Source organism: Eschrichtius robustus, chromosome 8 (genome assembly GCF_028021215.1).
Source record: "Eschrichtius robustus isolate mEscRob2 chromosome 8, mEscRob2.pri, whole genome shotgun sequence".
NCBI classification, from domain to species: domain Eukaryota; kingdom Metazoa; phylum Chordata; class Mammalia; order Artiodactyla; family Eschrichtiidae; genus Eschrichtius; species Eschrichtius robustus.
Window position 1 is genome coordinate 69,976,567 of NC_090831.1, and position 19,231 is coordinate 69,995,797.

Here is a 19,231-nt window from a genome sequence, read left to right on the forward strand (position 1 = left end):
ATAAACTTATATCTTGTTCTCTATGAGGTTAAGGACATTTCCTTCTATTCTCATTTTGCTGAGAGTTTTTCTTTTTTTAATCATGAATGGATGTTCAATTTTGTCAAAGGCCTTTTCTGCATCTCTTGAGACGATGATGCAGTTTTACTTCTTTAGTCTGTTAACATGGTGAATTACACTGATTGATTGTGAAATGTTGAACTAGCCTTTCCCTCCCAAGGTGAATCCCACTTTATTGTGACATCCTTTTTATATGTTGCTGGATTCTATTTGTTAATATTTTGTTGAGGGGGGAGGTATCAGGAAACTCACCCTTACTGGCCATTCTTCATTTTCCTCCCCATAAGTCTGCTATTGTTACTTCTCAAATTTTTCAGATAGTTGCTTCATTGCTTTTTGTAGTCTATTCAGATTTTCAGTTGGAATCAGTGGAAGAGATAGACTGTGGTAGGCTTACTCCATCTTGACTAGGACCAGAAGTCTGTCACTTTCTTTGGATATTTTTTGTAAACAGTACATCCAATTAGCCTGCTTTTAAATGGAGAATTCAGTCTATTTACATAAAGCTCATATTCTTGATTTTATTTGTTTCATTTTATTTTATTTATTTGTACTTTTTTTGGTCTTTGGATTTTTTCTATTGTTTAATTATTCCCTCCCTCCACAATCTCCTGTTATTTAAAAATGCCATTAGGGACTTCCCTGGTGGTCCAGTGGTTAAGAATCCACCTTCCAACATGGGTTTGATCCCTGGTCGAGGAACTAAGATCCCACATGCTGTGGAGCAACTAAGCCCGTGCACCACAACTACAGAGCCCACACGCTCTGGAGCCCATGAGCCACAGTTACAGAGCCCATGCGCTCTGGAGCCTGCATGCCACAACTAGAGAGAAGCTTGCATGCTGCAAGGAAAGATCCCGTGTGCCACAACTAAGACCGGACTAAGCCAAAAAATAAATAAATAGATAAATAAATAAATATTTTAAAAATAATATAAAAATAAATAAATAAAAATGCCATTGTAATTTTTCAATTCATAAATATTCACTTTCCCTTTCCTGGAGGTCATAAGCAAGCACCTTTTACTCAACTATTACACAAAAGTAGATACCAAGTGTTTTCTCACCAACAAGGCATTGGTCTTTAATTTCTTTACTCCTTTCTTTAAAGAAATGCTCTTTAGAATACATTTTCTTTTGACACTATTTTCCCCCTCCCAAATGAGTCTTTTCCCATGTTTTTTTTTTCTCTTCCTTTCCTCCTGTTTCTGCCTAGGTTGTACAGAGATTTAGTACTTTGTTTAGTTCCAGACTAGCATTATATTTTGCAGTACATGTCCTCTATTCCAGGATCGTTGTCTTAGCCCTTGCATTATGTATAATGATTATACAGTTAGATAGATGGGAAAATACTTTATCCTCCTTTGCCCCTCCCTATGTCCTCTTCATCTTTCCTTATCTTGAATCCTCTCTTCTGATTAATTCCATTTTGGTTACCGTCTCTACTCAACTATTTTCCTCAGATTTGATAGAAAGATAATATATTCAGTAACTCTTTATATATTTGCAAACAACTTTTTACATGCCAATAGATGAATCTCAGAAACCTAATGAGCAAAAGAAGCCAGACACAAATGAGCACATGCTGGATGATTCCATCTATAGAAGTTTGAGAACAAACAAAACAGATATATTGATATATGATAGTGATTAGAATAATGGTTACTTTGGGGAGAGGAATGAGGAAGCCTACTGGCGTGCTGGAAATACCTGTTTCTTATTCTCTGTGGTGCTTCCCTGTGTTTATACATATGTAAAAGTCATCAACCTGTATGCTTAAGATCTTTGCACTTTTCTTTCTTTTTTTTTTTAAAGGAATTCCTTTATTTTTATTTTTTATTTATTTATTTATTTATTTTTGGCTGTGTTGGGTCTTCGTTTCTGTGCAAGGGCTTTCTCTAGTTGCGGCAAGCGGGGGCCACTCTTCATCGCAGTGCGCGGGCCTCTCACTATCGCAGCCTCTCTTGTTGCGGAGCACAAGCTCCAGATGCGCAGGCTCAGTAATTGTGGCTCACGGGCCTAATTGCTCCGCGGCATATGGGATCTTCCCAGACCAGGGCTCGAACCCGTGTCCCCTGCATTGGCAGACAGATTCTCAACCACTGCGCCACCAGGGAAGCCCTGCACTTTTCTATATGTGACCTATACCTCAAGAAAAAGAAAAAGTTTAGAGGGGATGAAGAATATTAATAAATTAATAGCTTAACTATAGAAGGAAGTTGAAAAAGAGGACCAAGAATAAGACTTTCTCCCATAAAAAGCACCATACCAAAAACCGTTAAAAGCAATTTCTAGCAAAACTCTCAGGAACGAGTATATTTAATGCTATTTAAAATGTTCTGATTTTTTAAAATAGAGAAATGAAAAGATTCCCAAATAATTTTGCAACATGAAAAGGTGACCTCATATTTTTGCCCTTAAATTGGCCAGAATAAAGAAGCATCAAGTATCCACATTCTAAAGAAAGAAATCTGCAAACAGTTGGAGACATCTGGGCTTGTTAGGAAGTGAACTCGCCCTCCTAAACCCACAGCTCCTTCCACTTTGGGGTGCTAGAATGAGGAAAAAGCTGAAGGCTGCTAGCCTTCTCACTCCCCACCCCCTCACCTCCCTAATCCCCACCCCAGGGCCCTTCAGCAACAGGTTAAGCTGATCTGGATAGAGGGAAGCATATTCAAACAATTAAGAACGTATACAGTCGACATCTATTCTGTGAGCTCAAGTTATTAGAATCCATAGTTACCTAATTATAAGTTCTACCAAAGAGTGGTCACCAAGCAAAGAAGTCAAGAATCCACAAAAAAAATTTTTTAATTAAAATCTATTCAAAAGCTAGAAATCAATCAGAAAGCATGACATAACCAAGTGCATGCTGCTCTCTGCCAGATGATAAATGTGAATTTTTTAAAAAAAGATCAGTGAGGACAAAATCTGCTTGTGTCAATCCAGGTTGTTCCTCCTATTATAGCAAAAGCATATTTTATAACACACTTATATTTCTTCACTGAGGGCCCACTTTCACTCTTTGTTTTTGACCTCTGTGCAAATGAAAGTTGTGAAGCAGTTATTTCATCTGCTGGAGCTGAGGTGTGTTTGCATTTCCATTCATCTCCTAATTTCTGGGGCTCTGCATTCAGGCGTATGGAGAGAAAACTCTAACAGAGCAGCAGGCCTTGGTCTGAAATCAGCACTTAGAGTATCTGCCCACATAGAAACAGATCTTTTTGTGAGGTTGAATGATGCTGATAAAATAATAGATTGGCCTGCTGTGTGGAAGCTATGTAAAGGCAGCTAATGGGGCTCCCACAGGTCCTGGGAACCCAGCTAGCAGTTACAGCAAGAATCTGATGAAAAAGCAAGATCTAGCTAAGGTGCTATAAGTAAATTAACCCAATACATAAAGGGGTGTGTGTGTGTGTGTGTGTGTGTGTGTGCGCGCGTGCACGCGCTGAGAGGCAAATTAACCATTAACACACACTAGTTTGATCTATCTAGCTTCTGTTGCAAGTTCTAGCACTGTCTAGCACTCCTTTTGGAAACATGCCCCATGTTTCAACAATACTTTTGCTGAGAGAACAGGCTCCCAGGGACATGGGGGTGTGTATGCCATTAAAACCAATCAATTTCATTGTTAAATTTTACAAATATTTCCATGCAATTGTCAACAGAAATATAATTTTCTGAACAATGTCACACAAATAAAACATATCTTGGAAAACACTGCAGAAGTCAAAATGTCCATTTGGAGTTCCCAATCCTTAGACTTCTCTTTGTGATTTCCAGCTCATTCAGCATCTTAGGAACCAAGCAGACATATTCTGCAGCTGGAAAGTACGAAGGCAACTTCAACAAGTCTCACAGGCCAAGGTTATCCTGTGCTTTTTGGCTTTGTCCCTCCTGTCCTGACAGAAAGAATGCACAGGGAATGTCTCATTTGGATTCAGGAGGTGAAGGTGGTCGTGAGAAGAGTTGGTAACCATGCAATGAGTACCCCATCAGCCAAACTAAAGTGTGTGTGTGTGTGTGTGTGTACATGTGCGTGTGTGTGTATGAGAGAAAGGGTGGAAGGGAAACCTGCTCTAAGAGGAAAGAGTAAATAGTTCTTGCTAAGGTATGAATAACTGATAAATACAGTCTCACAGTAAAGCCAAGTCTTCACATGTTATTTCTTTTTGTAAGATTTGTAACCACTTCCTAAATCTTCTTCATTTTGACCAAGAGTAGAGTCTTAAGTTAAATGGAAAAAGCTCTAATGCTGGAACACACTATCTTGGGCTTACTGAGCTGATAAGGGAGATTGCCCTTCTGGGAGCCTGGGGAGGTTATACTGTATGGGTTTCCCTGAAAATGCAACTATTGACTCTGTCTTATTTCAAGTCTTTCCAGGACAGAGGAAAGACTTGTGTGCCTCTCTGCTCTCTGTATAAAGAACAAGAATATTAGTGCAAAATTCAACTTCTCAGAGCACCTGTGTTAGGTCCCAAAAGGGTCAAACACTAGGTAGTTGATGAGGCAACCAGGGACAAACTAACAGGCTCTAACACATGCCCCTGGGGTGGCCATGCTGCAATCAGCTCACAAGCCAAAAGAACTTGAGTTTGTCCAAAGCTGAGAACAATAGGGCAGACTGCACAGGCTTGGCCATGCAGAGGCTTTGTGTCATACTCGACATTCCCTCCCTGTGAAAGTCTTGGAAACCTGGGGGACATGAAGAACACTAGCAGTCATCCTAGACACTTGGAACTTGGTCCCTCTCCCACATGCATTTCTTGTCTGGTTGTATCAACAAATGTAGGGTTGAGGAAGGATGTGAATGATGGAAGGAACTTTCCAGATAGGAGCGAGGGAGCAGAGCCCAGCATGTAACTGCCTCTTCTATTACCTGCAGCTTGCTCTCTGAGGTACAACCACATCCTCACCATGTGACCAGCATGACCAAACTCAAATCCTGCCATGGGTGCCTCTAAGCCACATTGGTAGTACTACTTCTTACTTCCAAGCATATCATGCTGCCCCTAGGAGGTATTCAATAAATGTACTGAATGATAATACCCCACCTTGTGGTGTTTCTTATCTCTCCTATGTGGCTACATCTTGTTTCCCTAGTAGGATCATAAACAAGGACAGCATGTAACATTTCACCTGCCTTACAGTTCCTCACGGAGCACCATATACAGAGTGCTCTGAGAGACACCAAACCCTTAATACTTTCCCGTGCTTGCATAGATGGGCGTTTTCTATTTATGTCTGTTTCTTTATTTACATTATTCTGTGCAGTGTGGTCTTTTAAACTTTCACCTACAAACAATGACTGCTAGTATAACACTCCAGCCTCTAAATGGAATTAGTTTCCTCGGTTCTGTTGGAGAGCTGCAAGAGACAGAACATATGATCAATTTTATATGATATTTTGATAATTCATATCCTATTACTGAGAAGAATTACCACAAGAAAGGAAAAAAGAGAGACAGAGAGAGAGAAAGATATTGTCTTGTAGATAATAAAAAATTTTCACTCATTTCTTACATTTATCCATTTTCAAGGTCACTTTCCATTTTCTTAGTTCTCTTTTCTGAAGTGTTTCTGAGGAAAAATAAAAGACATATTCCCCTTTAGGTAGTCTGTTTGGAATGAACTATTTGAAGGGCAACCCAGCAATGCGTGGGCTTTCATAAGTAACATGACCATCCACCACTTTAAGGAAATACAATATAAATAGATAAAGCAGCTAGCAGGTAATTACATGCACTAAAGAAAGATTCTCCACCTTCCAGGGGAGAATTACTGCAAGCTCCTACTTTGCACTGAACATGAATTTCAACTTTTAAATTTTGATTTGCATAAAACTTTTTGTAACAGAGGTGCACTTATAACAAGAATTTCTCCGAATCCTATTACAATGAGGAGAGGGAGGATCTTCCAGTTCTAGCCACTAATCCAGTGAGATTGTATCTGCATTTGAAAGGGTGATGTCAAACCACGCTAAGGCTGTGACCCATGGGGTTGTCAGCCAATCAAAGACTCAGTGTGCAGCTGGGCCAGGTCATTTGTTCTCCCAGATCTTATCAGGCTTGACTCCTTTTCCCATTAGAACTCCTATTTCTTATTTTCGGCCTCAAGTTTCCTCTACTCACAAATACCCACAATAGAAAGCAGCTTAACGGTCTTCTAATCCACTGATTTTCAAACTTTTTTTAAAATCAGAGAATCCTTTCCTCAAATGAAGGCTCACCCCAAAACCCAAGATGTAAAACAGAGCCACTTGGATGTACTCTGGTCATGGCGCAAAGCCCCACCAGAAGCCCACCTGCTGCATTGACCTGCCTTTCTTAGTAAGGACTTCAAGATGGAAATGCCACTCCCTGCATGTACAAATGGAGAAACTGGAGGTTGGGCTCAGTGTTTCTCAGTGAAGATGTTATTGGCATTTGGGGACAAAAGCAGTCTTTACTGTGTAGGATTGACCTCTGCATGGTAGTCCTTTAACTTCCTCAGCTAAGTGCCTGTTGCCCTCCCATACTTGTGTTGACTAAAATCAGCTACTGAGAGAGAGTCATCTGGTTCCACCTGGGCTGAGAATCACATGGCTCTGAAATGATTTCCCCAGGGTTAGTCAGAGGGGCAAGGCCAGGATGAACCCAGGTATCCTGATTCCCAGTCTATTGTTCTTTCCTCTCCAGCACATGGACTTTCCTGCCAGCAACAATTTTTTCTGTCCCTCACCCCTTTTAAGCTTTGCTCTAACAGTTGGGGCTCCGTTTACTGAAATTCAGCTTCTACTTGTCTGTGAGGTTGCCTTGAACCACTGCCATTGCTGCTCTTAATGTAGAAGCCGGGCAGGCTCTTCCATCTGAGAATGGAGATTAGTGTAGACAAAGAAAAGATATCCCAAGCACTTCTCAGTTCCTAGTGAGCACAAATTTAAGCCCTGGGCCCATGACCAACATAGCTTCTCAGTGAGATGTGAATTGCAATGTACTAGCCCAGATGAACTGATTTTTTTAAATTGAAATATAGTTGATTTTGTTTGTTGTATATATATAAACATATAAAATGTTTATAATGGAACAGGATAGAAAGCCCAGAGATAAACCCACGCACATATGGTCACCTTATCTTTGATAAAGGAGGCAAGCATATACAGTGGAGAAAAGACAGCCTCTTCAGTAAGTGGTGCTGGGAAAACTGGACAGCTACATGTAAAAGTATGAAATTAGAACACTCCCTAACACCATACACAAAAATAAACTCAAAATGGATTAACGACCTAAATGTAAGGCCAGACACTATCAAACTCTTAGAGGAAAGCATAGGCAGAACACTCTATGACATAAATCACAGCAAGATCCTTTTTGACCCACCTCCTAGAGAAATGGAAATAAAAACAAAAATAAACAAATGGGACCTAATGAAACTTAAAAGCTTTTGCACAGCAAAGGAAACCATAAACAAGACGAAAAGACAGCCCTCAGAATGGTAGAAAATATTTGCAAACAAAGCAACTGACAAAGGATTAATCTCCAAAATTTTCAAGCAGCTCATGAAGCTCAATATCTAAAAAACAAACAACCTAATCCAAAAATGGGCAGAAGACCTAAATAGACATTTCTCCAAAGAAGATATACAGATTGCCAACAAACACACGAAAGAATGCTCAACATCATTAATCATTAGAGAAATGCAAATCAAAATTACAATGAGATATCATCTCACACCGGTCAGAATGGCCATCATCAAAAACTCTACAAACAATAAATGCTGGAGAGGGTGTGGAGAAAAGGGAACCCTCTTGCACTGTTGGTGGGAATGTAAATTGATGCCGCCACTATGGAGAACAGTATGGAGGTTCCTTAAAAACTAAAAATAGGACTACCATACGACCCAGCAATCCCACTACTGGGCATATACCCTGAGAAAACCATAATTCAAAAAGAGTCATGTACCACAGTATTCATTGCAGCTCTATTTACAATAGCCAGGACATGGAAGTAACCTACATGTCCATCAACAAATGAATGGATAAAGAATATGTGGCACATATATACAATGGAATATTACTCAGCCATAAAAAGAAACGAAACTGAGTTATTTGTAGTGAGGTGGATGGACCTAGAGTCTGTCATACAGAGTGAAGTAAGTCAGAAAGAGAAAAACAAATACCGTTGCTAACACATATATATGGAATCTAAGAAAAAAAAAAAAAAAGTCATGAAGAGCCTAGGGGCAAGACAGGAATAAAGACACAGACCTACTAGAGGATGTACTTGAGGATATGGGGAGGGGGAAGGGTAAGCTGGGACAAAGTGAGAGAGGGGCATGGACATATATACACTACCAAATGTAAAATAGATAGCTAGTGGGAAGCAGCCGCATAGCACGGAGATCAGCTCGGTGCTTTGTGACCACCTAGAGGGGTGAGATAGGGAGGGTGGGAGGGAGGGAGATGCAAGAGGGAAGAGATATGGGAACATATGTATATGTATAACTGATTCACTTTGTTATAAAGCAGAAACTAACACACCATTGTAAAGCAATTATACTCCAATAAAGATGTTAAAATAAAAAAAAAAGACACATGCACCCCAGTGTTCATTGCAGCACTATTTACAATAGCCAGGTCATGGAAGCCACCGAAATGCCCATCGACAGACAAATGGATAAAGAAGTTGTGGTACATATACACAATGGAATATTACTCAGCCATAAAACGGAACGAAATTGGGTCATTTGTTGAGATGTGGTTGGATCTAGAGACTGTCATACAGAGTGAAGTAAGTCAGAAAGAGAAAAACAAATATCATATATTGATGCATGTATGTGGAACCTAGAAAAATGGTACACTGGTTTGCAGGGCAGAAGTTGAGACACAGATGTAGAGAACAAACGTATGGACACCAAGGGGGGAAAGCCGTGGGGGGGTGGGGATGGTGGTGTGCTGAACTGGGCGATTGGGATTGACGTGTATACACTGATGTGTATAAAATTGATGACTAATAAGAACCTGCTGTATAAAAAAATAAATTAAATAAAATTAAAAAATTAAAAAATAAATAAATAATATTTTTAAAATGTTTATAAAAAACATTTTATATGTTGTGTTAGTTTCTGGTACACAGCAAAGTGATTCAGTTTTATATATATATTATTTTTCATACTCTTTTCCATTATAGGTTACTACAAGATATTGAATATAGTTCCCTGTGCTATACAGTAGGACCTTGTTGTTCATCTATTTTATTTTATTTTATTTTATTTATTTTATTTTTGGTTACGTGCGGGCTTTCTCTAGTTGCGGCGAGCCAGAGCTACTCTTCATTGCGGTGTGCTGGCTTCTCAATGCGGTGGCTTCTCTTGTTGCAAAACACGGGCTCTAGGCACGTGGGCTTCAGTAGCTGCAGCACACGGGCTCAGTAGTTGTGGCACACGGGTCCTAGAGCATGTGGGCTTCAGTAGTTGCAGCACGTGGGCTTAGTAGTTGTGGTTCACAGGCTCTAGAACACAGGCTCAGTAGTTGTGGCGCATGGGCTTAGTTGCTCCGCAGCATGTGGGATCTTCCCCGACCAGGGATCGAACTTGTGTCCCCTGCATTGGCAGGTGGATTCTTAACCACTGTGCCACCAGGGAAGTCCTGTGTTCATCTATTTTATATATAGTAGTTTGTATCTGCTAATCCCAAACTCCTTATTTATCCCTCCCTGCCCCCTTGATTTTTTTTCTTCTCCCCAAATCATACTGTTTGATTCTAGGTCATCTATATTCTATATAACCTTGATTCTCATAGATCGTCTTTTGGCTGACATTCTCACCAAACAATTCCTACTTCCTCCATTCAGCAGCTGTATGACTTTTTAAAGGATACCTGGCTTTTCTGACCTCAGTTTCCTCATTTACAAACTGGGGAGAAGAGAAAACTTGCCGGATTCTTGCATGGATTCAATGCAATAATGCATGTACCGTCCTTAGCACTACCAGTTGCTTATTAAATGGCTGCTGCCACTGTTCGGATTAACATTGTCACCATTTCCTTGCCTTAGTATAACTTGTTGGGATAAAGTAAATTCCCCTTAGGTAAGCTTCATAAAGTTGTCACTTGGAGGTGGTTGAACACCCAAATTCTAGATTCCCTGCTCAGAGCTTCCCCTCGGCTTTCAAGCTTGCCCAGTAATGTCAGCCTATTTTGGAAGAAAGTGTTAGATTCCCCCCTTCCTCCTGTAGTAAGATAGGTAAATATCCCCGTAGTCATCCGGGAAATCTTATTTCCCACTGATACAGGGGTCGGCAAATTTCCAGACCTTTTAAAATGGGTTTTTACTAACAGTCTATCAAGTCTCCAGAGAGAACTATCCCGTCTGAGACAGCCAGGGCTCTTTTTTACCGACAGTTTGAGCTGTGTGCTTGAAATCATTTTTGACAAGAAAAAAACAGGCTCAAGTACAAAGAAATCACGGACCGTCCACAGTCACCAATTTTCAGACTTTAAAATCCACACAAGTGCTTAATTATGCCACGCAAAAAAAGAATTTTCATGGAAGTTTGTTGTAAATTTTTGTCTTTTGCACTCGGTACTCAAGAATCACTTGAACAATTTAAAAAATCACAGCTGTTAAGTCAAACTAAACCAAACACACTGTTCTGAAATATTTGCCAAAAGTTGTTTCAGCGTACAATTTGCTTCACTGCATCAATTAGTTTTTGCAAAGTTATATTTGTGTAGAGCATCTGTTAGATACCTGTTTAAAATCTATCCATATGGTTAGTGTTTTAAATGATATATACAGATGTTAAGTGTATATATGAAAAAGTACCCTTTATTGAAAAAATAGTTAAAACCCAATAAATCATAACAAATTCAATATTACATTCCATGTTGGGATTCTTTGGGTAGATCAGATTCAGCAGCATTTCTTAATAGAAAGCTTTCATGTGTCTCCGAGGAAATTGTGCCCAAGGAAAGACTGGCGCAGTTTCCCTAGCTACATTTCCTTGCTCTTTTTCTCCTCAATGAAACAATAATTATTCAATTAATCTTGTCAACAAGTGGAGGCTGGTTTCATTTCAGTTGTTTACTAATTATCATTGGGTAGATCTTTATATCCTTGAACATGTTGTCCAATTGCGACAAGCTACTAATGAAGCAAGACTTGGTTAATTAGGTAATAAGAGCAATTAGCTTGTCAGCAGTTAATTCCAACAGTCCCTAGAGAACTGCTACATTTAGGGATATGTATCACAGGAGCTATTGACCTCTAAACCTTCCTCCTTTGCTGTCACTGCAGTTTAATGGAAAGTCATTTATTTTGTCAGGCTAATAACTGAGGTAATGAAGTAGCCTATGGCTCTGGCTTGCTACTCTGTTTTTCTCTTGCTAATTTTAGAAAGTTTAAAAATAGATGAATGGGTCTATTTTGGACATCATTAAAAGAGGAAACCCAAGGTGGGACTTTACAGAATCCATGGAGCACCCGCTGACCACCCCCAAAGCTGTCTGGAGCTCATTAGTCCTTACAGAGCTTTCTCTGCCAAAGAAAAGTTGGTTGTGAAATTTTAAATTCAAAGACTTTTAAAAGCCAAATCAGTTTTGTTTGAAAATTTGATTTAATGGGATGAAGGAGGATAATTCTGGAATTTATTCTCATTTCCATGTTTACTGAAAGAGACTGTCTTTAAAAAGTGATGGAATTAGGTGATTCATTTGTAGCTTTGTGTGTTGCAGGGGAGATGAACGAGGCTAGAATGAGGATTACTTTTCATAATAGATCTTAGAAAATATCTTAGGACAACTTGACAAGCTTGACTTTGCCAAAGAGTAAATTTAATCTAAGATAATATGATTGTTCTAATATCGGACCTTCCATTTTCAGTGTAAATTCTGTGTAGAACATTCCCTCCACCTCTAGACAGTGGCTGAATCTGACTGAGACTGAGACCAAGTCTGAGGCGGAGATATTTTACGGAACCAATTTGCTATTTCTGGTCTCCTCATTCCTACAAAAGGTTGGGACAGGAAAGTGCAAGCCTTTCCTCTCAGAAGTCCAGCCACAGGCCCTGGTCTGTCTACCCCATGGCATGTTTCAGAGCTTCACTTACTTCATCTTTATTTTTCTCCTTGGGAGCATTGTGCAAAACTCTTCTAAGCTTAAGCCATTATACCAACTACAAAGGATATAAAACGAACATGAAAGTGGAAACAAAAATGAAGGCAACTAATCCTATCTCATCTCGTAGTTTTCCTGAAGTTGTCACCAGTATTAGAGGTAACAGTATGGACCTTGTTGGAATTCAAGGTGCCCAATAAATAGTACTCTCTCTTCCCCTCCTGAGTTCTGAACCAAATAAGAAATAAGTCAAAAGGGTAAGGTGGATTAGAACTAATATTACCTTTATTTTAAATTGATAGAATTCAATTCAGATTTTACTACACTTTCAAGGGAAATTACCTCAATATTTTAAAGAATTAACAAAATTTAATACTGTTTAAAACATCATATTAGAGAACGTGGTTGTTGTAGGAGTATGGCTTCTATCACAGACAGGCAGGCTTCCTAATAGAACTAAACCCCAGATTTAGAAAAACTTACCCACCCGGTGTCTGGACCACATCACCTGGGAAAACTGCTGGCATAAACCAAGAAGCTGAGCCAAAGATGTGCTTCTGCTGGTGGCTGCATGTTAGAGAGGAAAGAGTAGGCTTTACATGTCCAACTTCACTTTCCAAACTCAGGAATAAGATTAAGTCACTCCTCAAGGGAGCAGTAGGAGGGGGCAGGAATACAGGTGCGTTTCCCAAGTAGAATTCCCTCCACTGGAGTAGGGAAGGACTCTTCCTTCCAACAGATGTTATAGATGTAGGTTTTTTTATATGATTCCATTTTGGTGATTCATTAAGAAATTAAGAGTATAGTAAAATTGAAATTAAACCTCATTAATTTAAAAATAAGGTGATTTACAACTTCAAAATGTCAATAAACAAAGAATCTATAAAGCAAATTAACAGTGTCTTTAGAATTTGTGAAGGACCATTTTGATTCCATAAGAGAATATACTTATTTGAAGTCACTTCAAAGTAGTCACGAATTTAAAAGAGACCATCCTAATTATAAAATATTGTTAAATCTGTTAAAGTAAGTCATATAGGCATAGGTATGTTGTTCTTACCAGAATAGTGAAAATCCTGAACAGAACTATCTCAATTATTTTATTTTACTTCTTTTTTTTTTTTTAAAGATTTATTTTATTGATTAATTGATTGATTGATTGATTGCTATGTTGGGTCTTCGTTTCTGTGCTAGGGCTTTCTCTAGTTGCGGCAAGTGGGGGCCACTCTTCATCACGGTGCGCGGGCCTCCCACTATCGTGGCCTCTCTTGTTGCGGAGCACAGGCTCCAGACGCGCAAGCTCAGTAGTTGTGGCTCACGGGCTCAGTCGCTCCGCGGCATGTGGGATCTTCCCAGACCAGGGCTCGAACCCGTGTCCCCTGCATTAGCAGGCAGATTCTCAACCACTGCGCCACCAGGGAAGCCCTATTTTCCTTCTTGATATGCACATATTCTACCGACATACTCTACCTTCAGCTTACTGATAAGACTGAAAGGAAAAGGAACTCTGGGTTGCCCCATCTTTCCCTTTCCTTCTGTGCCATCATGTTCAGCATAAGTCATTGACACAGAAGGGTAATATGAGGAAGAGAAGATATGATAAGCTTCCCAGGTTGTTTTTGTTTCTTAGAACAACACTGCTGCCTTCTTCTTGTGTATGACACAAGTTCTCTTTTAAACAGAAAGTGTGGTTTGGGGAGCTGTTAGCATACCACCCCGCCCACAAGCTCTGCCGCTCAGTCCTTGATGTAACACACTTACCTTATACTTGCTTTGAGTTTCGCTGAACTCCCGTGCTGCATGAGTGCACCAGAGTTCCGTGCCCACAGGGCATTGGGAATGCTGCCTACAAATAGGACAGCTAGGAAGGGTGGGACTTACACTGCACATACCCCCTCTGCTCAAATGCGTGCTTTATTGTCCCATCTGACTTCGTGCATGAAACACAAGTTCAAAGATAAAATTAAGAATTTCAAAACAGAGACAGCAGAGAAATAAAACAAGTGTGGGGCACTTTTGGGCACAGGGCCATGTGCAGTGGCACAGGTCACATACCCATGAAGCCAGCCCTGGAGAGAAGGTTGGACCTAAGGGAATTCAGGCCACAGATTAGCAGCAAAGAAGGCTGAATTCCAGGATAGTGGTCTGAAAGGGGAGGGACAAGTGGTGGAACAACTCCTTATTCTTGTTTTAAGCAACTACTCTCACTTTTGCCAGGATGTTAGAGTACCAACAATAAATGGGCCTTGTACCAACACAACACCAGGCTGGCAAGAGTGTTAGAGGTGACTTACTCCTCAATAAATATGAAGTAATTCTTCTCAAGTTGTTATTCAGAGTTGTACGGACCCAATTTAGCCTTTGTGCTAAATTACGTTACACTATGCACAAAAGTAAGTGAGTTTTTGCTATATTTTTGTGGGCATTTGGCAATAACCAGTCTGGTTAAATAAAAGTTTATTATAATTTCTCAACTGATTTAGTAAAATTGGTATAAATGTGTAGCTTTGGTAAATTAAACAGCTTTCAAAGTCCTTTAAATTCATTACCTTTAGAGTTTACAAAGTGCTTTTACCTACCGAATCCCCCATTTAACCCCCATAATAACCCTGTGAGGTAGAATAGGCAGACATTTTTATGACTGTGAATGGGTGTGTTTACCAGAACTATCAATTGGATTACATGAACCTACATCCCTCCATGGCCTCACCTGTTTGGAAAGGTGGAAGCACTTAATGGAAGGAAATCAGACCATAAGCTAAACAATGAATGACCTAGTGTGACCAGACTCTAAAAGATGAACTGGGCCAATTGGATGTATCTCTCAACAGAGGTAAGGTAATTTGTCAAATACAGACCTCGTTATACAGCTCATACTGAGTCTCAACATTTCTAAAATAGATCTATTGAGACATTTTCTCAAATTGCCCCTTTCTCTGTCTTCTCCATCTCAGTAAAGAGCACTTCCATCCACTTGTGTGTTCAGCCAAAACCCTAGGAGTAATCCTTGAGTCCTAGTCTATCTGCTTCTTTTCAACTCTACTGCCCACCCTCTGGCCCAAGCTACCGTCATCTCTTGCCTAACTTTGCAATATCCTCAAAGGTGGTCTGCCTGCTTCCATTCTTGCCCCATTGTAATCCATTCTCCACATGACAGCCATTGTGAGCTTTATAAAATGTAAATAAATCATGTCATTTATATGCTTAAAATTTTTAAGAGGTTCTTCAGAGTCAAGAGCTCATTGTCCTCATACAGACTGAAAGTGAGGGGCTGGAAAAAGATATTCCATGCAAATGGAAATCAAAAGAAAGCTGGAGTAGCAATTCTCATATCAGACAAAATAGACTTTAAAATAAAGACTATTGCAAGAGACAAAGAAGGGCACTACATAATGATCAAGGGATCAATCCAAGAAGAAGATATAACAATTGTAAATATTTATACACCCAACATAGCAGCACCTCAATACATAAGGCAAATGCTAAGAGCCATAAAAGGGGAAATCGACAGTAACACAGTAATACTAGGGGACTTTTAACACCCCACTTTCACCAATGGACAGATCATCCAAAATGAAAATAAATAAGGAAACACAAGCTTTAAATGATGCGTTAAACAAGATGGACTTAATTGATATTTATAGGACATTCCATCCAAAAACAACAGAATACACTTTCTTCTCAACTGCTCAAGGAACATTCTCCAGGATAGATCATGTCTTGGGTCACAAATCAAGCCTTGGTAAATTTAAGAAAATTGAAATCGTATCAAGTATCTTTTCTGACAACAAGGCTATGAGACTAGATATCAATTACAGGAATAAATCTGTAAAAAATACAAACACATGGAGGCTAAACAATACACTACTTAATAACCAAGAGATCACTGAAGAAATCAAAGAGGAAATCAAAAAATACCTAGAAACAAATGACAATGAAAACACGACGACCCAAAACCTATGGGATGCAGCAAAAGCAGTTTATAGCAATACAATCCTACCTCAAGAAACAAGAAACATTTCAAATAAACAACCTAACCTTACACTTAAAGCAATTAGAGAAAGAAGAACAAAAGAACCCCAAAATTAGCAGAAGGAAAGAAATCATAAAGATCAGATCAGAAATAAATGAAAAAGAAATGAAGGAAACGATAGCAAAGATCAAGAAAACTAAAAGCTGGTTCTTTGAGAAGATAAACAAAATTGATAAACCATTAGCCAGACTCATCAAGAAAAAAAGGGAGAAGACTCAAATCAATAGAATTAGAAATGAAAAAGGAGAAATAACAACTGACAGTGCAGAAATACAAAGGATCATGAGAGATTACTACAAGCAACTATATGCCAATAAAATGGACAACCTTGCCCAGGAAGAAATGGGCAAATTCTTAGGAAAGCACAACTTTCCGAGACTGAACCAGGAACAAACAGAAAATATAAACAGACCAATCACAAGCACTGAAATTGAAACTGTGATTAAAAATCTTCCAACAAACAAAAGCCCAGGACGAGATGGCTTCACAGGTGAATTCTATCAAACATTTAGAGAAGACCTAACTCCTATGCTTCTCAAACTCTTCCAAAGTATAGCAGAGGGAGGAACACTCCCAAACTCATTCTATGAGGCCACCATCACCCTGATACCAAAACCAGACAAAGATGTCACAAAAAAAGAAAAGTGCAGGCCAATAACAGTAATGGACATAGATGCAAAAATCCTCAAAATACTAGCAAACAGAATCCAACAGCACATGAAAAGGATCATGCACCATGATCAAGTGGGGTTTATCCCAGGAATGCAAGGATTCTTCATTATATGCAAATCAATCAATGTGATAAACCATAGTAACAAACTGAAGGAGAAAAACCATATGATCATCTCAATAGATGCAGAAAAACTTTTGACAAAATTCAATACCCATTTATGATAAAAACCCTCCAGAAATTAGGCATAGAAGGAACTTACCTCAACATAATAAAGGCCATATATGACAAACCCACAGCCAACATCGTTCTCAATGGGGAAAAACTGAAACCATTTCCACTAAGATCAGGAACAAGACATGGTTACCCACTCTCACCACTATTATTCAACATAGTTTTGGAAGTTTTAGCCACGGCAATCAGAGAAGAAAAAGAAATAAAAGGAATACAAATAGAAAAAGAAGAAGTAAAACTGTCACTGTTTGCAGATGACATGATACTATACATAGAGAATCCTAAGGATGCTACCAGAAAACTACTAGAGCTAATCAATGAATTTGGTAAAATTGTAGGATACAAAATTAATGCACAGAAATCTCTTGCATTCCTATACACTAATAATGAAAAATCTGAAAGAGAAATTCAGGAAACACTCCCATTTACCACTGCAACAAAAAAAATAAAATACCTAGGAATAAATCTACCTAAGGAGACAAAAGACCTGTATGCAGAAAACTATGACACTGATGAAAGAAATTAAAGATGATACCAACAGATGGAGAGATACACCATGTTCTTGGATTGGAAGAATCAACATTGTGAAAATGACTATACTACCCAAAGCAATCTACAGAGTCAATGCAATCCCTATCAAACTACCAATAGCATTTTTCACAGAACTAGAACAAAAAATTGCACAATTCGTATGGAAACATAAAAGACCCAGAATAGCCAAAGCAATCTTGAGAAAGAAAAATGAAGCTGGAGGAATTAGGCTCCCTGACTTCAGACTATACTACAAAGCTACAGTAATCAAGACAGTATGGTACTGAAACAAAAACAGAAATATAGATCAATGGAACAGGATAGAAAGCCCAGAGATAAACCTACACACATATGGTCACCTTATCTTTGATAAAGGAGGCAAGAATATACAATGGAGAAAAGACAGCCTCCTCAATAAGTGGTGCTGAGAAAACTGGACAGCTACATGTAAAAGAATGAAATTAGAATACTCCCTAACACCATACACAAAAATAAACTCAAAATGGATTAACGACCTAAATGTAAGGCCAGACAGTATAAAAGTCTTAGAGGAAAACAGGCAGAACACTCTGTGACATAAATCACAGCAAGATCCTTTTTGACCCACCTCCTAGAGGAATGGAAATAAAAACAAAAATAAACAAATGGGACCTAACGAAACTTAAAAGCTTTTGCACAGCAAAGGAAACCATAAACAAGATGAAAAGACAACCCTTAGAATGGGAGAAAAGGTTTGCAAATGAAGCAACTGACAAAGGATTAATCTCCAAAATTTACAAGCAGCTCATGCAGCCCAATATCAAACAAACAACCCAATCCAAAAATGGGCAGAAGACCTAAATAAACATTTCTCCAAAGAAGATATACAGATTGCCAGCAAACACATGAAAGGATGTTCAACATCACTAATCATTAGAGAAATGCAAATCAAAACCAACAATGAGATATCACCTCACACTGGTCAGAATGGCCATCATCAAAAACTCTACAAACAATAAATGCTGGAGAGGGTGTGGAGAAAAGGGAACCCTCTTGCACTGTTGGTGGGAATGTAAATTGGTACAGCCACTATGGAGAACAGTATGGAGGTTCCGTAACAAACTAAAAATAGAACTACCATACGACCCAGCAATCCCACTCCTGGGCATATACCCTGAGAAAACCATAATTTAAAAAGAGTCATGTACCACAATGTTCATTGCAGCTCTATTTACAATAGCCAGGACATGGAAGCAACCTAAGTGTCCATCGACAGATGAATGGATAAAGAAGATGTGGCACATATATACAATGGAATATTACTCAGCCATAAAAAGAAACAAAATTGACTTACTTGTAGTGAGGTGGGTGGACCTAGAGTCTGTCATACAGAGTGAAGTAAGTCAGAAAGAGAAAAACAAATACCATATGCTAATACATATATATGAAATTTTTTAAAAAATGGTTCTGAAGAACCTAGGGGCAGGACAGGAATAAAGATGCAGACATAAAGAATGGACTTGAGGACATGGGGAGGGGGAAAGTTAAGCTGGGGTTAAGTGAGAGAGTGGCATGGACATATATACACTACCAAATGTAAAATAGATAGCTAGTGGGAAGCAGCTGCATA